Source organism: Pan paniscus, chromosome 1 (assembly GCF_029289425.2).
Source record: "Pan paniscus chromosome 1, NHGRI_mPanPan1-v2.0_pri, whole genome shotgun sequence".
NCBI lineage: Eukaryota > Metazoa > Chordata > Mammalia > Primates > Hominidae > Pan > Pan paniscus.
In genome coordinates, this window is record NC_073249.2 from 108,178,014 (window position 1) to 108,201,524 (window position 23,511).

At 41.9% G+C, this 23,511-nt stretch overlaps 1 protein-coding gene across 1 annotated transcript in view; it reads left to right on the forward strand.

The window, feature by feature from the left end:
- Positions 1 to 23,511, forward strand: part of LOC100980207 (elongin-C-like) — a 52,019-nt gene that overhangs the window by 18,074 nt on the left and 10,434 nt on the right. Inside the window, exons 2-3 of the mRNA XM_008973493.2 lie at positions 17,599 to 17,653; positions 17,865 to 18,170. The gene's annotated coding sequence lies outside the window, so the exon portion shown is untranslated. The remainder of the gene's footprint in view (positions 1 to 17,598; positions 17,654 to 17,864; positions 18,171 to 23,511) is intronic.

The following is a 23,511-nucleotide window of genomic DNA, read 5'->3' on the forward strand; positions in this document are numbered from 1 at the left end:
TAAAACAATAACCAATTATTACTATTTATACATTTATAAATTGACTGGACAGTTCCAGTCTTCACTGAGTTCAGCAGGGCTCAGGTCTGTGTTCAGGTATGGGTCAATTGTAGCTTTCTTGATTTTAGCTATGCTCTCTGACATGTCTGCAGCTCAGCTGGGCCAACTAGACTGACTCAGCTCTGCTCCACGTGGTCTCTCATCCTCTAGCAGCTCAGTACTGGCTTGTTCTCATGATGGAAGCAGGGATCTGAAAGAGAGAGAGAGGTATGTGACACCGCCTAAGGCTTAGCCTCAGACCTAACTTCTATGGCATTCTGTTGGCCAGGGAAGGCCACAAAGCCAGCCCAGATTCAAAGGGTGGGGAAGTAGATTTCTACAACTGCAAAGGGACCATTTCTAAAATAAATCTGCAAATAGCATAATTGCTTATTTGAATGTTGACAGCCACGGAAGACACCACCAAAGTCACCCAGAGAAGTAGAAGAGGCTCTAAGATGATTCCACAGTGTACACAAAAGGATTAATCTCCTGAGCATGGGCAGGCAACACCTGAGGAAGTCAGAACTGCTTGAAAGGATTTTGAAGAGAGTTCATTTTCCTGAAAAGCAAGAGGCAACAGAGCCTGATTGTCAATGCTATTTGTTCACCCTAGCTGGTGAACTTAAAAATATGGGTGATATGGGAAGATTTGTAGCACTCATAAAATCTAGGGCTCGGGTGTTGCACCAAAGTTGTGGAACAAGCATAGCTCATTTTGTTCACATTACTGAATATTAGACCACATCCTGGGATATGATACGTAAGTGCTATGTAAGTGTGGGTTGCTTTTATGCAGCTTCTATGTGATGTGTATCATGTTTCACCAAATTAAGTCTATTGTGTCTGTAGTACCACGTGGGATGATTTGAAGCAAACTATGCAGGCTGCTCTTGTCTGAGGAGCTTCCTGGTCACCATATTTCTAGTGCAAACTTCCTTCCTTGAGCCTTGAACTTTGTCAGTCCTTAGCCCTGAACCTGTCTGTCCACTCCTGTTCTGATTCATTTTCATCCCCTTGCCTCGGCTCTTTTGTTTGAGGAAGGAAATAAACCCAGAAAGCAATGCTTAAGAGGCAAAATTCTAAAAACAATCAAACAAACAAAATTCCAGCTGCTACAGTTTAAAGCTCATTAATCCTTGAGGAGAGTGTAAATCACATATCAGTAACATTTTTAGAGGGGGATTTGGCAATATCTATCAGCATTTAAAATGTGTACACCCTTTGTGTAGCAATTCCACTTTGGGGAATTTATAAATAAACTTGCACAAATGTGCAAGTGTGTGAGTGTGTGTGTGTGCCCATAGACATATCATCATACCAACTTATAAAGTGTGTTGATAGCAACATTGTAAGAGCAGGAAGCTAGAAATACATAAATGCCTATCAATAAGGCCTGCTTAAATACATGAAGACACATTCATATACTAAATTACCACACAGCCATTAAAAAGAGTGAGATAGATCTATGTGTACTGATTCAGAAAGATGTCTAAGACATTGTTAAATTTTTAAAATCAAATTACAGAAGAGTGTAGTATGTTCCTTTTGTGTTTTAAAAAAATTAGGGGTATGTATGTACATATACACTATAATTTTTTCTTTTTTTAACTTCTATTTTAAGTTCAGGGGTACATATGCAGGTTCATTACATAGGTCAACTTGTGTCATGGGGGTGAACTATTAAGAGTTATGACCTCTGGGGAAGGAGACTGGAAAGTTGTTGGGGGAGGCATTTTTTACTTATTACTCATTTATACTCACGGAAAATTTTTACCAACTTGCATAATTTACACTTACAATTTTAAAATACATTTAAATATAAAACATATAATTAATCCAACAGAGTTATGTAAAGCATCTCCTATGTCCCAAGTCATTTGTATCAGTCTAGGTGCTTAGTTACTGCTGGTAGAAACCACTTTGTCAGTTTGAACAGCAAGGGATTTACTGTAAGATACTGGATAACTCACAGAACTGTTGGGAGAACTGGAGCGTTGAGTTCTAGATCAGACTTCCAGGAACATCTCTTAGAGCCACAGAATTGTGATGAGGAAGTTGTCGCCACCACCATCCCAAACCCCCACACTTCCTCTGCCTCTACCCAGGCCCAGCCTTTTAGCACTCATTGTAAACCAAGCCATGCTCAGGTAAATCTGACCTGCAGGACCTAAGTCACACGTCTGTCCTCTATCAGCAAAGGAGGCTAAGAAATATAAGGATTTTTAAAAAAAAATTCTTACTTGAGAAAGTAAAACTCACAATGTGGCAAATACCAAAGTGTGGGGTGTGTTGTTTAAAGATGGGGACAGTTGTAAATGACAGCTATCTACTACACAGTGCTGTAGGTTCCCCCACTGGGATCCTACTTAATTAAGCATATTTTGTCAAGGAAAAAACGTATTCTAAAGTTGAGCTTGTGTCAGACTGAAGATGATTGCTAGTAGTGATCTGAATTATCCCTTAGTTAATCATTCTCTAATTAAGTGTGGGCAGCTAATCTGGCATAGATAATTAGAATTTTAAAGACCATTAAAATATAAGTAAATTCTGTTTTAGATGGTTTTCTCTCTGAGTACTAGAATAGTAATTACAGCTACCATTTATATTATGCTCATGTTATTAGGCACCGTGCCAAGATCTTTAAACATAAAAAAGTGTGATGGTTAATTTTATGTGTCAACTTGACTGGGCTAGGAAGTGCCAAGATAGCTGGTAAAACATTATTTCTGAAAGTGTCTATGAGGGCATTTCCAGAAGAGATTAACATTTGAATCAGTAGACTGAGTCAAGGAGATTTCCTTCACCAATATGGGAAGGTATCATCCAATCCGATGATGGCAAAAGTAGAACAAAAAGGCAGAGGAAGAGTGAACTCTCTCTTTCTTCTTTAACTGGGACATCTATCTCCTGCCCTCAGACGTCAGAGCTCTTAGTTCTCCAGCTGAGACTGACAGCTCCCCTAGTTCTCAGGCCTTTGAATTCAAACTGAATTACACTACCAGCTTTTCTTATTCACCAGCTTGCACACAGCATATTCTCCTATCTATCTATCTATCTATCTATCTATCTATCTATCTATCTATCATCTATCTATCTATTATCTAGATATCCTGTTGGTTCTGTTTCTCTGGAGAATGCTGATTCACACAAAAGGAAAAAGAATCATTTAAAAAAATATTACAACAGCCACCAACCCAACACTTACTATATCAATCAGGGCTCAATAAAAGAAACAGGATAAGCAGAAGGTATGTAGTAACAGACTTATGGCAAGGAATTGGCTTATGCAATTGTGGGGTTGGCTAGACAAATCTGAAATCCACAGAGCAGGCTATCAGGAGAGCACCCTGGAACTCTTGGGCATGGGCTGAAGGGGCCATTCCACACATGGAATTTCTTCTTTAGGGAAGCTTCAGCTCTGCTCTTTCAGCCTTTAAAGTAATTTAGTCAGGCCCACCCAAATTATCTATAGGATAATCTCTCTTACAAAGTCAACTGATTATGGACTTTAGTCACATCTATGAAATATATTCACAGCAATACCTGTCTTAGTGTTTGGATAACTGGGGATTGTAGCCAAGCTAAATTGACACATAAAACTGACCATTACACCTACGTACTACCAACCATCCAGAAAAAGGTAGGGGACATTTTATTTTAGACAGACTGTTAATAGACTTCTTCAGTTATGTAAATAGGCCATTTGGCACTAAACTAGAATGAGAGTCATTGAGAGAAGAAAGCTTTCCATTCATTCAATTCATTCAACAAGTACAGTAGTTTTTTCCTATAGGAGGAGATATGTTCCAAGAACCCCAGTGAGTGCCCGAAACCACAGGTAGTACCAAACCTGACTGTCATCAACTGAAACACATTTCTGTTCATGTCTTGCACTCACAAACGTAATGCCTTTTCCATCTTAACTAAGCACTTGTCACACACTGTGGCTGTAATTTTTGCAGTTTGAAGTGCAATAACAAAACTTGTACACATTTCTTTTTCCTTCTTCACAATTTCACAGACAGAAGATTGATTCTTACCATAGATCTTGGCAACCTCAGTATAGGATTTTCTTTTTTTTTTCCTTATTAAGCAAAGAACTGTCTCCTTTTTACTTAAAGGAAACAGTTTGTGGCTTCTCTTTGGCATATCCAAATTGTGACCATCATTATTCTTGTATTTTGGGGCCATTACTAAGTAAAATAAGAGTTAATTGAACACAACCACTGTGCTACTACAACAAGCCATCTGATAATGAAGCCAGCTACTAAGTGACTAATGGACAGGCAGCATAGGCAGTGTGGAGAAGCTGGACAAAGGGAAGACTCACATCCAGGGCAGGATGGGACAAGATGGTGCAAGGACAGAGCAGGATGGTGCAAGATTTTGTAACGCCTAAGGTTCTTCCCTAGCCACGCCAAAAAATTGGTGTGGCGGCTGACTGTGGCAAGTGATAGAGACACGGATGGAGAGAGAGAAAAAGCTGTAGGCTTTATTGAGCAGAGTGAAAGTACAAAGTTTCCACAGCATGGAAGGGGTCCCAAACAGGTAGCCAGAGTTAGATTATACGATTGCCTTTTAAACTCTTTAAGGTGGGAAATACATGCAGCGGGAAGATGTTACCAGAGCAAGAAACAAAGGCAGTAAATTATTTTGTGACATGTCCTAGATTTTGAGGAAAACCAGAATTGCAATTTAGGTTTTATCTACTTTATGACCTTGCAGTGGCATGGCAAAGGAGACAGGATCTTACAGGACTTTACAAAGTATGTTTACAAGGAATTGGAATTGGAAGTACAGACAAGGTCCGCTGGTCACAGAAAAACGGGCAGTTAACATTCCTTTTACTTTAGTTTCGGGGGAGAGGGAAGGGAGAGAGGGAGAGAGGACACAGGGAAACTTACAGCAAAATTTTTGCTGTTTACAGCTTTCTTGGGGAAGAAAACACATGCACAAATCCCTTTGTTAGGAATATTTTAAGCATATATCTTCAGTATTATTCATCCAGGACTGAACTAAGTCCTGAGGCAGGAAATGAGTGAGTTTCACAGCTTTCTGAGCCCCTACTTGACCCAGGAAGCCCAGCTGGCCCCTCCTCTCAATTTGATCACACTACTAACAATAGTGTGCAACTTAAAACTTATAAATTGTTTATTTCTGGAATTTTTTATTTAATATTTTCAGACCTCGGCTCACCATGGGTAACTGCAACTGTGGAATGCAGTGCCTTACTGTGTGCCATTGTTCTTGGTGTTTGGGATACATCAGGAAATAAAATAGACAAAGATTCCTGCCTCCATGAAATTTATATTCTTTGTATAATAAACTGGTGGCAATTTTGAGGTTTTTTTAATTTTAATTATTTTTCTTTTGAGACAGGGTTTCACTCTGATTTGCTGAGGCTGGAGTGCAGTGGCCCAAACTCAGCTCACTGCAGCCTTCACCTCCCTGGCTCAAATGATCTTCCCACCTTAGCCTCCTGAGTAGCTGGGATTACAGGCACACTCCAACACACCCAGCTAATTTTTTGGTTTTTTTAATAGAGATGGGGTTTTGCCATGTGGCCCAGGATGGTCTTGAACTCCTGAGCTGGAGTGGTCCACCTGACTTGGCTTCCCAAAGTGCTGGGATTGCAGACATAAGCCACCATAACCCCCAGGGGCAATTTTGAGTTTTCCATTGGCAGTTGGAGGAGATTGAAGTTTAGAGGCCCAGGATCCAAGAAAAAAGCTAAGAAAGACAGATATGGGGGAAAGATGGATTCCAACATAGTGACAATTTGGGATTAAGAAAATGATGACCAGTGAGAAATCCCTTTGTGTTACTCACAGATGGCTATTAAGAATAATGAAACCCAGTAGTCCAATTTCCTGCTCTATTGTATTATCCTCTGTTATCCTCAAAGCATCTGCTGAAGTGAGTGACACACCCAGCTTTGAGTTAATAAAGTGTGGTAGTGCCTATGAATGCAGCAAACTGGTGCAGACAAGGACAGCAGTCACAGGAGGTAAGGGGTTTGCAGGTGGTAAAGGAAGGGGATGGGAAGGGGGTGTCAGGTATTCAGCAGGAGTATTGTATTAGTCAGGATTCTCCAGAGACAGAACCAGTAGGAGAGGAGATATGTTACACACACACACAAACACACACACACGAAGTCATGTATTGCTTAACAATAAGGATACATTATGAGAAATGCATCATTAGGCAATTTCGTTATTGTGTGAACATCACAGAATATACTTACACAACCCTAGATGGAATTGCCTTCTATACATCTAGGCCATATGATTTAGCCTACTGCTCCTAACTTATAAACCTGTACAGCATGTTATTATACTGACTACTCTAGGCAATTGTAACACAATGGTAACTATTTGTGTATCTAAACATAGAAAAGGTACAGTAAAAATATGATGGTATTGTAATCTTAGAGGACACCATCATAGATACAGTCTGTCACTGAATGAAGCATCATTATGGGTGCATGACTGTGTGTGTATATGTATATACACATATCTATATACATACACATATATAAGTTAGGAGATTTATTTCAAGGAATTGGCTTACTTAATTGTGGAGGCTGGTAAGTCCAAAATCTGTAGGGCAGGTCAGCAGATCAGAAACCCTCCATCAGGAGCTGATGCTACAGTCTTAGGCAGATTTACTTCTCCCTACAGGAAACCTGTTTTGTTCTTAAGGCCTTAATGCCTTCCAAGTGGTTGGATCAGGCCTACCCACATTATCTAGGCAATTGCCTTTATTCAAATTCAGTGGATTGTAGATGTGAACCACATCCACAAAATGCCTTCATAGCAACACTTAGATTTATGTTTAATAGACTAACTGGTTACTATAATCTGGCCAGGCTGACACATAAACCTAAACATCACAGGCAGGAAATTCAGAGTGATGCCCAGAAGAATCTAAGCCCCACAGGAGTCCTCTGAATATTGAGAACAGAACCAGATGTTTGTGAGATAGAACTTGAGACCATTTGTCTGTTAGTGTGTTAAAAAAAAAAAAAAAGATCAACACTTGGAAATATGCAACAGGATGACCGCATTTCCTGTGAGTACCCTTCTGGAGCACCATCTAGTAGGTCCACCGAAGGATTAGCTCATTCTTTGGAGGCATGCACACTTGTTTCACACACTGTTTACTATTGATTAAGAGATTCTACAACCTTGTCAGGGGGAAGGTAATATGTTGAAAATGATTCTTATCTGTCTGCAGTGCAAATATTTTCTGTCTCATAATAATGAAAACAATTTCCACCCATAGGAAATATAATTCCCAAAAGTTACAGTCTTATTGACTTGTGGATTGTTAGCCAGTGTTGTTACTTAATTTAGCAATCTTATTCTAGTATTATTTCTTTCTGACTATAAATATTTCTCTCTCTACTAGGCTCCTTTGTACCAGTTTTACAATTCTGATGCTTCCATCATTAATGAGTTTAAAAGGTCTCTGACACATGTATATTCTATGTATGAGAGGTCTGCTTTTAGCTTTTGAAAATTGTGCTTTGACAAAAGGAAAGGGTAAAGAACCCCAGAAGGCTGAATAACTTTGGAGTATTTGGATGGTACTTACCTTATCCTGATTTTCATAAAACACAGCAGCTTAATATGATTATTACTATTTTAATAGGGAAAGAAATAGAGACTCTCTAAAGTTAAAAATTTGCCCAGAACTATATAAATAATATGTGGTGGAGCTAGGAGCTGCTGGGGCTCAGAACACACATCAAAATATGACTATAAGAGATCAGAGTATACCACCTCAAAAAATATTTCTTTTGTATATTTTGAGCAGGTTATTTTGAGAAACTGCAGACACAGTGGTAGCTCTGAAAAGCTGCCCTTTTGTAAATGTCAGAGGCATTTGAACCAGAGCAACTCCATCTTGACTAGCTGCTAGGTAAAATGAGGCTGAGACCTGCTGGGCTGCATTCCCAGGAGGCGAAGCATTGTGAGTTATAGGATGATAGGAGGTCAGCACCAGATACAAGTCACAAAGACCTTGCTGATAAAATAGGTTGTGGTAAAGAAGACAGCCAAAACCCACCAAATCAAGATGACAAGGAAAGTGACCTCTGGTCGTCCTCCCTGCTCATTATATGTTAACTGTAATGCATTAGCATGTTAAAAGACACTTCCACAGTGCTGCGATGGCAATGTCAGGAAGTTAACCTATATGGTCTAAAAAGGGGAGGAACTCTCAGTTCTGGGAATTGCTCAGCTTTTTCCCAGAAAACTCATAAATAATCCTCCCCTTGTTTAGTATATAATCAAGAAATAACTATAAGTATTATCAGCCAAGAAGCCCAAGATGCTGTTCTGCCTATGGAGTAGCCATTCTTTTATTCCTTTACATTCTTAGTAAAGTTGCTTTCACTTTACTCTGTGGACTTGCCCCGAATTCTTTCTTGAGCAAGGTCCAAGAATCCTCTCTTGGGGGTCCAGATCGGGAAACCTTTGTTGTAACATTATAGCTGAAACATGAATCGAAGATGTTCTAGAAGTCTAAATCTTTATGCTATGCATGAATCTCTTCTATAAGACTCTTAATAGTAGTTACTCCCTTCAGTCTGACAGGACCTTCTTAATCATGTTGTCAGGGCCAAACAAAAACTTCCACTTCACCCTCTGAAGGTCTGCCAAAAAATCAACCGAAATAAGGCAGATTAATTGGAGAAAAGACATACAAATTTATTAATGTGCACGCAGGGGAGAGTCACAGAATAATTGCCCAATATCCCAATGAGGCTCAAATACTTATATAGCCTTATTTCAGAGTGAAGGGGGAAGATGGGGAATAAAGATAATTCTGTTTAAAGGCAATCAACGATTACTAGGGAGAATGAATGGGTCTAGCAACAGAGATTAACTTGTAAATGTTTCTCTTTGGAAATTGAGCCTGAGAGAGCGACATTATCTTGTGAATGCACCTGTTCAGGCGTGATTACCTTCTTGGTCTTCTTTTCTGTGACAGATAATGAGAAAACCTGAAGAGGAAGGAAAAACAATGTTCTCTTTGGTGGGTCCCTTCAGTTTTTTTGTAGATAGGGGAAAAATCTCCTCCAGAATCTGTTGATTTCTAAAGGCCTTTCATTGAAAACACTCATTACACCAGGGGGTCATATTTTAGAATGAAGTTTTCTGTGCTTCTTCAATGTTCTTACAGTTTTATTTCCTTTCCTGGCTCAGCCTTAGTATTCTCACCGTTCTTGAAAATGTCACACACTTCAGATCGTCAGCCTCCTAGACACTAGACCTTGATCATTTTGTGAATATCACTCTTCAGGTATGACATCCTGAATTGCATATGATAACAATCTAGGTTGGGCTGATAAATGAAATCTAGAGAACTATCAATCACCTTTCTTATTACAGAAAATGTTCTTTCTTTATTTGGCCTATGATTGAATTAACTTTCTTGATAATTTTGATAATTGATGGTAAATACTACTTTTGCATGCAAACAAAAAAATCATGTTCTTTACATAGATATTATTTGTTTCACTACTTCTGGTTTTCTCCAGTCTTTTCAGCAGAAATGAAACAGAAATATATGGCACAGATTTAAGGAATTCATGAAAGGAGGGCAGCAGCTCAGTGCAGTCTCTGTATTTATTTGGTTTACAGAAAAGGAAAGATATCCTTTGTAATGTAGTTAAGCTAAGGCAGCCAGCTGTAAAGAGTCCTAGAGGACAAAAGATATGTAAAAAACAGAGACCACAATTTGATTAACATAGCCTAGGAAATATATTAATGCAGATAGTCATTTGAAAGTTTCAAACTGAATTCCTGAACTGTCAAAATAAAATATTGCAATGACAAAAAATAAAACTGTATTTTTCAAAACAAACCTGAATTTTGAAAATAAGGCATTTGTGTTTGGTTCCAAAAGAAGTTTAATTACAGGGGGAGCTACTTGTTTTAACAGCTGGATGCTAATGATTGCATGAGGACAATGATAATACATGTAAATGCAATAAAGTCATCCTTCATAGCAAGACTAGAACTAACCTCACCTGAAATTGGGGCATCTAGCTGAGTATATCAGGATTCTTCTGGTTGCAGAACCTATTCAAACTTGTTCGTCAGACAGAGGTTTCATCTGCCTGCAGGAAGTGTTCCTGGACATAACCAAGGGTCAGGCTGCTTATTCTCATGGCCCAATAATGAGATGCAGATGAACTGGGAAAGAAGAGAGTTTATTTCTGTAACCAGCTTCAGGGAGAAGGCCAGGAAAATATTGCCAGACCGGCTCAAAATTACAAAGTTTTCCAAAGCTCATGTACCTTCTAAGTCTACATGTAAGTGTGCATTCATCTAAAGACATAAGTGAGTAACTTTTTCTAATCTATAACTAAGGTCTGAGTCCTGAAGATCCTCTTCCAGAGCCTCAGTAAATTTAATCTAGATGGGTCCAGGTGCCGGGAGTGATTACCCTTATCTTGTCTCCTGCTAAATCATGGAGGTTTGGGGCGTTCTTAATAAAATTTGTTTGTGGAGGTCTGGGGAGTTTCTTCAGACCCTCAATAAAATTTGTTTAATCCTAAACAGGTCCTGGTAAGAATTCCTTTCTTATCTTGTCATGCTTCAAGGCCCATGACGGCCTGAGCGAGACTCTCGGTGGGCCTTTATTACTCATTCCAGCCTCTATGTAAAGACTCTGGCTCTCTCAGCCTTTAATATTTAACCTAACCATTCAGTCAGTGCTGAAACAGTTGTTAAGGAGTCCTGCCTGTTCAGCTTTTTTGAGACCTGGTCTGCCACAGAAGGGCCCCAGGGTTGCCCATCAAGCTCCTTTGCAAGTTGGCATTCATTTATTTTGCACTGTGATACAGTCATCCTATAGGCTGACATCTCTACACCCAGAGATCTGAGGCTCACAAAGTAATTTCTGGAAGATGCTCCCATTGGTCCATCTTAGTGATGAGAACAGGAGACAGAAAAATTCTAGGCAGAAAAGGGCAGGGTCCCTGGCCAGGACCCCACCCACAGGCCTGGAACCACAGACTAAAGTGAGAACTTTACATCCATTTTCCTGCTTGAATGTTGCCTTTTCCAAAACCACCCCACCCCCAATCCTGTACCCATAAAAACCCCAGGCTCCACTGGCAGAGAGCAGAGAAGTGGAGAAGAGGAGAAGCAGCTGGACACTGAAGACTCTGGTTTGACATCAGAGAGAAGTAGCTTCACTTCAGAGGGACAACTTGACATTGGGACATCAGGGGAAGAATACCTTCTTCCTACTCCATCCCCTTTCCAGCTCCCCCTCTCACTGAGAGCCACTTCCATCAGCAGTAAAATCCCCCACATTTACTATCCTTGAATTTGTGCAACCTGGTTTTTCCTGGACACCAGACAAGAGCTTGGGATACAGAAAACTGTCACACTAACCATCTGCCCTCGTGAAAAAGCAGAGGGTCCACTGAGCTGTTAAACACTGAAGCTGTCTGCAGACAGCAAAGCTAAAAGAGCACTGTAACACACTCCCTCTGGTGCTTCAGGGGTAACAGGTAGTCCTGTAGACACCCACCGCCATGAGGCTACACGGAGTTTTGCTCCTTCCAGTACCCAAAAGCGCTCACTCCAGCTTCTGCACCTGCTCACCTGCATGCTCCCCCTCCCATGAGGGGTTGAGAGCTGTGGGCTGAGTAAGTGAGGCACCCCTGTCACAAGGCTTGAGAAGAGATCAAGGAAAATTTCCTGTTTCATTATGCTTTGTTCATGCCTATCTCTGGACAAGCAACTATGGCCAGGGAAAAGGGGTTGTATAATATGTTCAGGAGAAGAGAAGAAGCTACTCTTTTGGCCATTTTGAACAATAGCCAATTCACCACACAGGATAATTAATGGTTTAGAATTTTTTCTTCTTTTATTTTTTCTTTCTGTAGAGATAGTATCTCACTATGTTGCCCAAGCTGGTCTCGAACTCTTGGACCCAAGCAATCATCCTGCCTCAGCCTCCCAAAGTGCCGGGATTATAGGCATGAGCCAACACACCCAGCCTAGAATTTCATTTCTATTCATTAAAAATACACCAAATGGTTTTTATATTACAGTAAAATCACCATCTATTTCAAATGATTATTCCATGTATTTTATGTGCAAAATTAAGAGCTGCCATATTGTCTTTAAAGGCCTGCAGGTATAGAAAGGACTCATTGCTTTTTATGAACACGTCTCTCCTATTCACACCTCCAAGAGTTATTGCTTCTTGGCAACCCTCCATTAAGCCTTTGATTAAGTTCAAGGTGATTAGATTATTAATACTTCAGTCATGTTCTGGTTGGCTTATCCCCTTACCCCTCTCCATTCTTTTAATCACTGCTCTATTCATTCACTCAACAAATATTTAATGAGTGCCTATTATATGCCAATTCTATAGATACTAAACATAAATAGAGATAAATAAAGCATGATTTCTGTATTTAAGGGCTATACCAAAGATGGGACATCAGACAAATAAACAGATTATTATAATACAGTGTAGGGGCCAAGTCCCCTTCATCCTCTGAAAGTTCACTGAAAATCAACTGACAAAAGGTAGACTAATATGAGAAAAGGCACACAAATCTATTAACATGCTATAGGCATCTCACAAAATAAGATCTCTTAAAAAGGCAAATGATTGACCCATTTATGCCATGTCGAGGTTACAGAAATAATAGGTGTCTGGATCATGGCAAAACAAATTACAGGAGGGGGAGAAGAGGAGGCCTGGCTAGCAAAGGTGATCTTGTTCTGTAGATGAAACCTCACAGGCCTCAGCCCTCAGAAAGAATAGATAGTAAATGTTTATTTTAGGCTTTTAAAAGTGTCAGACTCTTAGCCAATCTTTCCTAGATCTGACAAAGCCTGGCTGCATCAATGTAGATTCTCTACAGATGCAAATCACCACCTCAACACACAGTTTTACAGAGCTGCTTCTGTTTGCAGACCCTCTGAATGTTACAGGTAGTTAGACAGGCATGAGCTGGGCAGGAGAGGGCTCTCCTCAACCCACCAGGAATGTCAGGTGATGATTCAACAATTAGCGCATTGCTTCTCTACAAATGATACTTTGGCAGCAGGCACCAGGGAGAAGCAAAAATAACCTCCAATAAAATCTCAGGTATTGGGTGAATGAGTCTAGACACGTAGATTAGGAGACAAAATGGCAGAGCGTGACCTTCCGGGGGCAGTCCACCAGAAAAGAGAAGAAGACCTGAGATGTGCCTGGGTACAACCTCCTGAATACACTGCGTGTGCTCACTTCCCAAGCATAAGGAGGGCACTCCACATGCAGGCAGCCCACCCTAAGGGAAGAATCATGGGAAAGGGGGACGTGAGAAGCAGGAGGTCGGCCAGCCTATAAAGTCCTGGGATCAAGGTTAAACACCACTCTTGACCTCGATGCCTCGTTGGATCTCTTCCAAGTGTATTTTTCTTTCTTTCCTGTTCTAAGGTCTTTTTAAATAAACTTCCACTCCTCCTCTGAAACTTGCCTTTGTCTCTTTTTCTGGCTATTCCCCTCAGTCGAATTCTGGCTTCTGAGGAGGCAAGAGTTGAGGTTGCTGCAGACCCATATGGATTCGCCGCCGGTAAGTCAGATACCTGCCATGAGACTCAGATATTTGCTACCAGTAACATGAACGGACATTTCAAAGTATGTCAAAGAAGCGTATCTTGAGGGGAAGTAGAATATTCTCCTTCAACTGTACTGTATGATAAGTGCTGTGATAGGTCTTTTCTACTTTTCACTAGCCTCTGGGCCACAAGGAACAATCTGTCCCTTTGCATCTCAAAATGCTTGCTCATCCTACCCAGTTAGAAATTAAATAATTCAAACTTAAAATAATTCAAATATAAAGCTGTTAGAACTTTTCATTATTCTGAGCCTTGGGAGGAATGTGGCTATGCAGCCTGAATCATGTACTCAGTAGCTACAATTTCTGCCTTTCATATCTGTAAATAATTAGGAAGAACAAGTGGCACCAGAGATAAGACCCCTTCATATCACTGCCCCTCCTCATGGAGTAATAAGGTAATCTTCCTTGGAATGTAGCAATCTGCAACCAATCAAATTGCTGTGGTGTATGCACTGGTCTTATATGGAAAATGCAATCTTGCTGGAACTTCTCTGTCTGCCTACATAAATGAAACCTTAATTTCTCCACTTCTCTACTCCAAATGACTGCTGATCCCATTCATTTGGAGTTGGTGTTTCCAAGTGGCCATCCTAAAGCTTTGCACTAGAAAAAACTCCATTCTGAATCATATATTTTTTTCCAAATGGGATCTCACTCTGTTGCCCAGGCTGGAGTGCTGTGGTATAATCACAGCTCACTTCAGCCTTGACTTCTCAGGCTCAAGCAATCCTCCCACCTCGGCCTCTTGAGTAGCTGGGACTACAGGTGCCTGCCACCACACTCAGCTTAATTTTTAAATTTTTCTGTAGAGAGGGGGTCTCACTATGTTGCCCAGGTTTGTTTTGAACTCTTGGATTTGATCAGTCCTCTTACCTTGGCCTCCCAAAGTGCTGGTATTAGAGGTATGAGCCACCACACCTGGCCCCAATCATATTCTTTGAATCTCATTATTTAAGGTTAACACCAGTGATGTCTACGTCTTTTCAAGCAGGGACTAACTTCTATTCACAATTATAGATAAGGATTAAGGTGAAAACACCCTTGAGGACTAAGCGTTTTAAATTCACACTGAGGTAAAATGAGTGATTTTATATCCTTTCTTGTAAGCAAGTTCCCCCACCCCTGCTCTCTGCCGGCTGTCTAGAAGAAGTAAAACCAGGAGTCCTCTGTGAAATTACCACTAACCAGGCACCATCTTAACGTGTTGTTAAACATCATCTGTTTTCCTCTGGGTACTAGCAGTCACTGAGTTCTCTCTTACTGAAAAAGCGAAGTTGCGTATTTCATTCACTTGCTTTTATGAGTCCTTTGGCTCTTCTAGGCTTTCTTTTTTTGATTTAACCAGCCCACAAACTGAAGTGAGTATCTATTAATATTTCCCCAGACCACTATTCAAGGAAATGAACCACTTGACATTAATCATGATGGCAGAACTCCTTGACTGACAGTCTTTTCTCAGAATTCATGAGGCTACAGTGCCTGTGGGTCACTGCTGTGCAAACTTTGCTAACCAAGACATTCCCTGAGGAGTTTGTGAGCAGTTTGTTAGCAAGTCATGTCCCTCAAGGGCTCTAATTGAGTGGGTCTGGGGAAGGACCCAGAAATTTGTAGTGTTACCAAACCTACCGGCTGATTCTGGAGCTGGTGTTCCAAGGAACAAATTTCAAAAAACCTTGCAATATAGGGTTTTTTTTTTCTTATTAATGGGGTAAATTTAAGTATTTAATTAATGGGGTAAATTCATTCATTCATTCAAGTACTTATCAAGCACTTTCTATGTGCCTCCTAACTTGATTTTTTATTGCTAATTATTTTTAATTTAAACTCCATTGTCAAGTTTCACTTTTCTTAGGAGAGTTGCCAAGGGTGAGGCTTATAAGAGACAAAGTGGAATTGGCTGCGAGAGTGGTCACTTCAGCTGCAGGCGAGGAGGTGGGAGGGATGACATCCAGGCAGTTGGAAACCATCTGGTAGGAAGCAAACCCAATGATGACCCTCACCTAAGGAACTTGGCTATTTGTCTAAGCCTCCAGAGGGAGTGATCCCTGGCCCCATAACGTGCTGAGGCAATTTCAAGAGTTACAAGAGGATGAAGATTTCAACATGTGTGATCAGAAAGTTGAATGCGATCTTTGTCTGGGCAGCTAGCAGGCCTTCTTCTGTTGTCTTTACTATTATACTGTGACTAACGATTGGGTGTTTGGTTTTGGTTATAACCTGAAAATTGTTGTGATCCATGTGAAGTAATGTCTTGTGAATATTCCACATGGATGCAGCCCCTACATCGTCAGATCTCTCCAGGTATTTCGGAAAGATTTTAATCCCTCAGCTTAAACACAAGTTCCGTTTTAGGGCCAATCCCCAGATGGAGGAGTTAGATGTACATTCCTTCAAAGAGGCCCCAGCCAGCCACCCCAAGGTTTGGAGCACGTGAGTGAGAAAGTCTGGAACTTTTGGCTGCTTGGTTTCATTTTTTTAGTTTTCTTTTTGGGAGTGGTGGTAGAATTTTACAAAGACTTGGTGGGGGAAGATGGGAAGAGAGCTGTCCCAGAAAGGAAGATTTTATACTCCATACCATCTTCTGACTTTCCCTTTTTAAATGGTCTTGTGATTTGTCTCCAGAGAAGAGTTGGGTAAGTCAAAACCATGAGAGAGAGAGAGTGAGAGAGAGTGAGTGTGTGTGTGTGTGTGTGATCTCTGTGTTTGTGAGGGGAGGGAGCATATGAGTGAGTGGGAGGTAGCATTCCTAAATCTGCTGTATTAGTCAGTTTCCATGCTGCTGATAAAGGGATACCTGAGACTGGGAAGAAAAAGAGGTTTAATTGGACTTACAGTCCCACATGGTTGGGGAGGCCTCAGAATCATGGCGGGAGGTTAAAGGCACTTCTTACATGGCGGCAGCAAGAGAAAACGAGGAAGAAGCAAAAGTGGAAACCCCTGTTAAACCCATCAGACCTCCTGAGACTTATTCACTATTAGGAGAATAGCATGGGAAAGACCAGCTCCCGTGATTCAATTACCTCCCCATGGGTCTCTCCCACAACACGTGGTAATTCTGGGAGATACAATTCAAGCTGAGATTTGGGTGTGGACACAGCCAAACCATATCACCTACCATCAGGTGCCCCACCCTCTGTCTGCAGTACAGAATGTGCCTTGTGTTTGGCTTGCCCTCTGTAACTGTGGAATGTTCAGACTCCTCCTTCTTGAAGTAGATGGAGAAAAAAGATTTCAGCTGGGATAAAGGAAAATAACAGACTACAAAAATCCAGCCAGGAAAGGGAATCCCCATGGGCGATGTAGTCTCACCTAGCTGCTAAGCAGCAGAGCCTGTGTTCTTCCAACCCCACCATAATAAATGGGGATGCCCATGAGGACATGCCACCCACAGGGGAAGGTGGCACACATGAGGGCTCAGTCCTGGGCCTTTCAGGAAAATGGGCATGCAGACACGTAGGCTTTGCCTTCCAAGGAGTTTTGCCCATGAGTACCCTCCACCTTCACTCATTCCACTGCCATTCCAATCATTAGCACAGCGCAGGGGATGTTCCCGCTCCCAGGGAAGCTCTCTGGCAGCCTCACTTGACGGCTGCACTAATATAGATTTGCAGGGCAAGACCAGCTTCCTGGGCATGACCTGCAAGCTGCCACAGGGTCTTATGCTTAGAAGGGCCCTGCGTTTGGTTCAATGCTCTGCTATCACCATCTCGAAATTCTTAATAATTTTTTAACATGCAAATCGCATCAGCAGGGCTGCTTGCCAGGTCAGGAGGATGCTTCAGGCTCTGTAAAAATCTTCAGTGGAGGGAGCGAGGGGGTCTTCCTATCTTGTCCCCACTAACAGAATAGGTCTGTGAATCTCTATTAGATTTGTTCCTCATCATCTGTCTTCTCCCTCCTTCCTACAGGAACAGGACCTAGAAAGCAGAGGGGCAGCTTTGTTGGAATTTATTACTGGTTCTGGTAAGATCAGGAAGCGGGAGTGGGGGGATGGAGGAAAATAATGAGTGTTGGGACTGAATGAACCTTAATTAGGGGAGGTGACAAGAAATGGCCCTGTGAACAGGCCTCAAACACAGGGATGAGTACTGCTCAGCGAGGCAGAGGCCAGCCACCTGTGGGATGAGCACCTGCATGGCCACCTTTACCAACAGACTCTCCTTCTCCTTCTCAGCACATGCCCTGGCCCGGGTCCCAGGGACATCAGGGCCCAGAGACCTCACGTGGCTTGTCCTCACCTGGCTTGCCTAGGTTTGAGGTGTTGTTCAGGACAGAGCCTTTGCTGCTGCCCCTGAACACTGCCTGCCAGCACCCCAGCCCACCACCCTGACCTCATCACTCCGGAAAGGAGCAAGCTCATCAAATAGGACAGTGCTTGAGGTCTTCGCCAGTAGCTAGCACTGGCTGCTGTTTATGAGCATCTGTTATACACAAGGCAATGGAGCATTCTCACATTTAATCCTCAACACAGTGCTATCAGGTAAGTTATATTATCCTCCTCATTTCACACATGAGAAAGCTGATGTTCAGGGGGATATATATGACTTTCTAGGGTTGACAGAGCTTATGTCTGAATTCAGGTTTTTCTGACAACAGAAAACAGTTACACTCAGCTGAACTTAATCCTGAATGAACTTAATTGACTTTTCCCCGTTAGATTTTATTGTCTCTCTAATATCTACCCTTCTTATGGGGCCTTTATGGCTGATAAAAATCTCATATCAGTTACAGGTACATAAACGTGTGTCAGTCACGTGCCTCCTCTGCCTCCCTGTGGCATGTGCAGGGGGCCATGGTTTTATCCCCTGTAACCCTGAGAGATCAGGAGAAGAAAGTCTCCTTGTCTTTTCAAATGGTGCTCTTACTCTCTGTTCAACCATCTTGCTCACACCTGGTTAGTGAGAACCCTTAGTGATGGTGACAGTGATGATGATGGCTAACATTTATTAAGCACACTTCACCAGCATCTTCTCACTTAATATTCACAAGAACCCTGAGAGGTAGACACTGTCATCGCATCCATTTTCAGATGATGAAACTGAGGAACGGAGACATTAAGTGCCAAGTTCATGCAACTAGACATGGCGGGTGTCATATATTGATTTATTTAACAAACATTCTTTGAGCACCTGCTGTATGCCAGACCAGTGCTGGATACAATAGTGAGCAGAATTCTGCACAGACCTGTGCAGGGAGGAGACAGACACAAACCAGGATGCTCAAGGAAGGCTTCTCTTAGGAGGCCTATAGTGTGGCCAGGAGTTAACTAGATCAGGAGGGTACAGAATATGCAAGAGAATCTCAGCCAAGGGGCTAGTCTGTGCGAAGCGTGTGGTAGGACACAGCACAACCTATTAAAGGAGCTGAAGGAAGGCCAGTGAGGCTGGAATGGACAGAAGAGTAGGGGCCTAAAGCCAGACAAGCCCGAAGAGAAAACGGGCAGCCTTGCGAGGCCTTTGAGAACTTTGGTCTTTATCCTTAGATCAATGGAAAGCCATTGGTGAGTTCTAAGCAAAGTGATAGGAACCAGATCATAGTTTAAGAAGATCACACTGAGTGCTGTGTGGAGAACACATTGAAGAGAGGCAAGATTGGAGATGAATGACCACATAGCCAGCTATTTTAAAAGCCCAGAAGAACATAGTAGTGGTTTGGGGGTAGTGGTGAAAATGGAAAAAATGAAAAACTTCAGAGGGAGTAAGAAGATGAAAGCATAGGACTGTGATTGAATGGGAGTAGAAGGAAAGGGAAGGCTTTCAAGGACTTGTTTTTATTTTTATTTTTTAGAGCTGGGGGTCTTGTTATGTCACCCAGGCTGGCCTTGAACGCTTGGTCTCAAGAGATCCTCCTGCCTCAGCCTCCTGTGTAACTGGGACTGCAGGAACATACCACCGTACCCAGTCACTTTCAAGGATCTGAATTCATGTCTGTTAGTCTCCAAATAACTGTACTTTTAACCACTACTCCTTAAGAATTTGGTCATTCAGGATTAAATTTAGCTGTATAACCAGAAACTCCAAATAATAAAAGTTTAAATTAGATACAAATTTATTTTCCACTCACATGAAGAAGTCCAGAGGTAGTCAAGTTGTGGCTAGTGAATTCTATTAGGGGTTCAGGCATCTGCAGTGTTCTTGCTTTGTCCTCCTTAGCACAATGTTTCCACCACTGGGTCCAGAGTGGCAGCCTGAGCTCAGCAATGCCATCTGCATTCCAGCAAGCAGGAGTAAGGATGAGGAGAAAGGGCATGTTTCCTTCCTTTGAGGGTGTTTTTTAGAGGACACATACCAAACTTCTACTTGCATGTCATTTGCCATAACTTAGTCAATGGCCATACTAGCTGCATGGGAAGCTAAAAAATGTTACCTTTGTTTTGGGCAGTGAAGTGACCAGCTTAAAATTAAGAAATTGATTACTAAAAAGGGAAAAATGGTTATCAGGATACAACTAGTAAGCTCAACTACAACTGTTAGACCTAAGTCTGCAATGCTAAGCCACATAGTAAATGATGAAAAGTCAAAAGTAGAGACTTGAATATATGATGTAAATTTTTCTAGGTCACAATTTTATGCATGGTTTAATGTTTCATTTTTGTCCAGTTGTTAAACTGTTTGCTAGATTAACAATATTCATCTTGAATGTAAAATGGTATAGCCACTATGGAAGACAGTTTGGTGGTTCCTCAAAAAGTTAAATCTAGAATTACCCTATGACCCAGCAATTTCACTCCTAGATATATACCCAAGACAGCTGAAAATATATGTTCACACAAAAATGTGTACACAAATATTCATAGCAGCATTATTCAAAATAGACAAAAATGGAAACAGCCCAAATGTCCAGTAACTGATGCATGGATAAACAAAATGTGGTCGGTCCATACAACGAAATATTCAGCAATAAAAAGGAATGAAGTACTGATATATGCTAAGACACAAATGGACCTTGAAAGCACTATGCTAAGTGAAAGAGGCCAGATATAATGGCCACATATTGTATGATTCCATTTACATGAAATGTCTAGAATAGGGAAATCCACAGAGACAGAAAGTAGAGTAGCAATTGCCAGGGAATGGTGGGAAGGAGGCACAAGGGTGAGGTTTCTGTTTGGAATGATAAAAACGTTGTAGAAGTAGATAATAGTGTTGGTTGCACAACATAATGAGGACACTAGAAATCACTGAAGTGGATACTTTAAAATGGTGATTTTCGGCCAGGCACGGTGGCTTACACCTGGAACCCCAACACTTTGGGAGGGTGAGGTGGGCGGATCACTTGAGGTCAGGAGTTCGAAACCAGCCTGGCCAACATGGTGAAACCCTGTCTCTACTAAAAATATATATATTAAAAAAATTAGCCAGGCATGGTGGCGGGTGCCTGTAATCCCAGCTACTTGGGAGGCTGAGGCAGGAGAATTGCTTGAACACGGGAGGCAGAGGTTGCAGTGAGCCAAGATCGTGCCATTGCACTCCAGCCTGGGCAACAAGGGCAAAACTCTGTCTCAAAAATAAATTAATTAAAATAAAATAAAATGGTGATTTTCTGATATATGAATTATATCTCAATTTTAAAAAATTATCTTTGGTTCCATATGCAGCTCTTTAAAAAGGCAAAAAAAACAAAACAAACAAACAAAAAACCCTGATAAACGTTATGTGTATGTGTGGTGGGAGGCAGGTATTTTATACACACAATGGTTTGGTTAATTCTGATGTTTGTAAACAACACAGATTAATTCCAACTTTCCCTTAATGTCCTCAGAATCATATTTTAGCTGTAGGAAGCCAAACATTTAAATTTTTGCTTGTATTTCGAATTTTTCCTAAGGATGCCTGTTATGGTCTGAATGCTTGTGTCCCCCCAAATTCACATTTTGAAACCCTGCCCCTTAATGTGACGATAGCAGGAGGCAGGGTCTCTGGGAGGTGATTAGGATAAGATGAAGTCATGAGGGCGCAGCCCGCTTGAGTGGAAGTAATATCTCGCCAAGAGAGCTTGTTTCCTGTCTCTGCCATGTGAGGACACAGACCAACCCTGGGACAGTGTTGGAGGGGAATGCAAAGGCGGCAGGATCCCCAGGAGCCGTTGAGGAGGCTGCTTGCCCCGTGGAGACAGCAGAAAGCAGGCTTGACAGACCCAGAAACCGGAAATTCAGAGTGATGATTGCCAAAGTGCTGTCACTCAGCCAAACAGGGACCTGGCTCAAATGTTGCAAAGTGAAGGCTGTATCTGCTCCACAGGAGCCACAGGCCAGAGGTCCGGCTGTTAGTGCTACTCTGGGACTATCACTCAGGACAGCAGGCACAGGCGAAAGGTGTCAGACCTGGAATGAGACCGCTCTGAGGGCCCCGTGCCCCTCCCTCCCTCCATGAGCCTGGAGAAGTCTCGTTCCCTCTTCAGGCCCCCTTTTGTAAAAGAGACGAGGCAACTGTTTTTCCATCTGGGCTCTCTGGGCTCTCTGGGCCTCCTGGGATCCGAGGATATAGGACCAAGGTAAGCTCTAGTTTCATCAGGTCTCTTTGGAGTTCATTTAAGAAAAAAATAAATAAAAGTGTACTACTGATCATTGATAACAAAAAGACAGGGCAAGCTCGAAGGCCACAGCACTACGGGATGGTGATGCACCCTCTGTCTTCGCTTTGAATGCTCTGATCTCAGAATCAGTAAAGCCGTGGCTGTGGGATCACTCTCAATCATGGTGAAGGTATGCAAAGAATCTGCAGTTATGTTCCATCATGTGGTTTGCCAACCAGAGGGAAATTACCCCTGTATCAGATGCCACAATAATTGTCAATCATTTTCTTGTTGCCCAGAAGGGGAGTAATCATAAAGGAAGGGTGGTGTCAGCGGTGTTGACATGGGGCCAACATATCTGGATGAAAAGTAAAATCTCAGTCAGTCATCCAGGCTCAAAGCCCAAGGGGAGAGGCCCCCGGGAAGGAGCACAGGGCTGGGAGTGAGTGTGGGGCTGAGAAAGGGCTGTGCCAGGAGGCCTCCCTGCTGCACATTCCTCACCTGCGATCCCTCACAAGATGACCAAAACAACCCAGTGAAACTGCCTTGCTTGGAATACATACGCAGGAGGAAGTGCCCTAGCCACAGGAGGCTGTAATACACTAGAGGGCAGTGGTGCCCAAGGCCATAGGGAGGGAAAGTCCCATGGAATGCGGGCAGCCTTTCCCTGACTCCCTCTGACCATTCCTGTGGGGGAATGCAGGCCCAGGGTTGCCAGATTTTCTCATTTTCCAGTAGAAGCCAGAAACATGGGTTTTTATGTGACATTTTCCAATTTTTAAAATACTTTGCAGATCAAACAAAACATGTTGCTAGGCCAGAACTGATCCATTAGCCATCAGTCTACAACCCCTGAATTCCAAATGAGTGACTTCATTTTAATGAAAACACCAAGAAAATTAGGTAAAAATGTTCATTCTCCTGAAAATTTGGTCCCTGGGAGCACATTATTTATTCAATCATCAAGTGCCTACTGTGTGCCAGGTACAAATAGAATGCTAGAAGTTTTCTATTTTCTCATCTCTTCTCTGACCATAGGTCTTCTTTTCTCTCTGTTTCATTCATGAACTTTTCTGTATATGGGAAAGTGGGAAGAAAAATAGAAAGGAAGAAAAATATAGAGCTGGAAAAAAAGTTTGGCAAGGTGTCATTCCACAAGTGGAGGGTAAAATTGTGTCTCCAAGTCCACCGTCTGCATACACTGAGCAACTAGCACAGAGCTGGTCACCTGGTTATTGAAAGACACAGCAACAATTGTAGCATATGTTGGTTGGTCACCCATTACCTGCCAGACCCAGTGGTGTTAT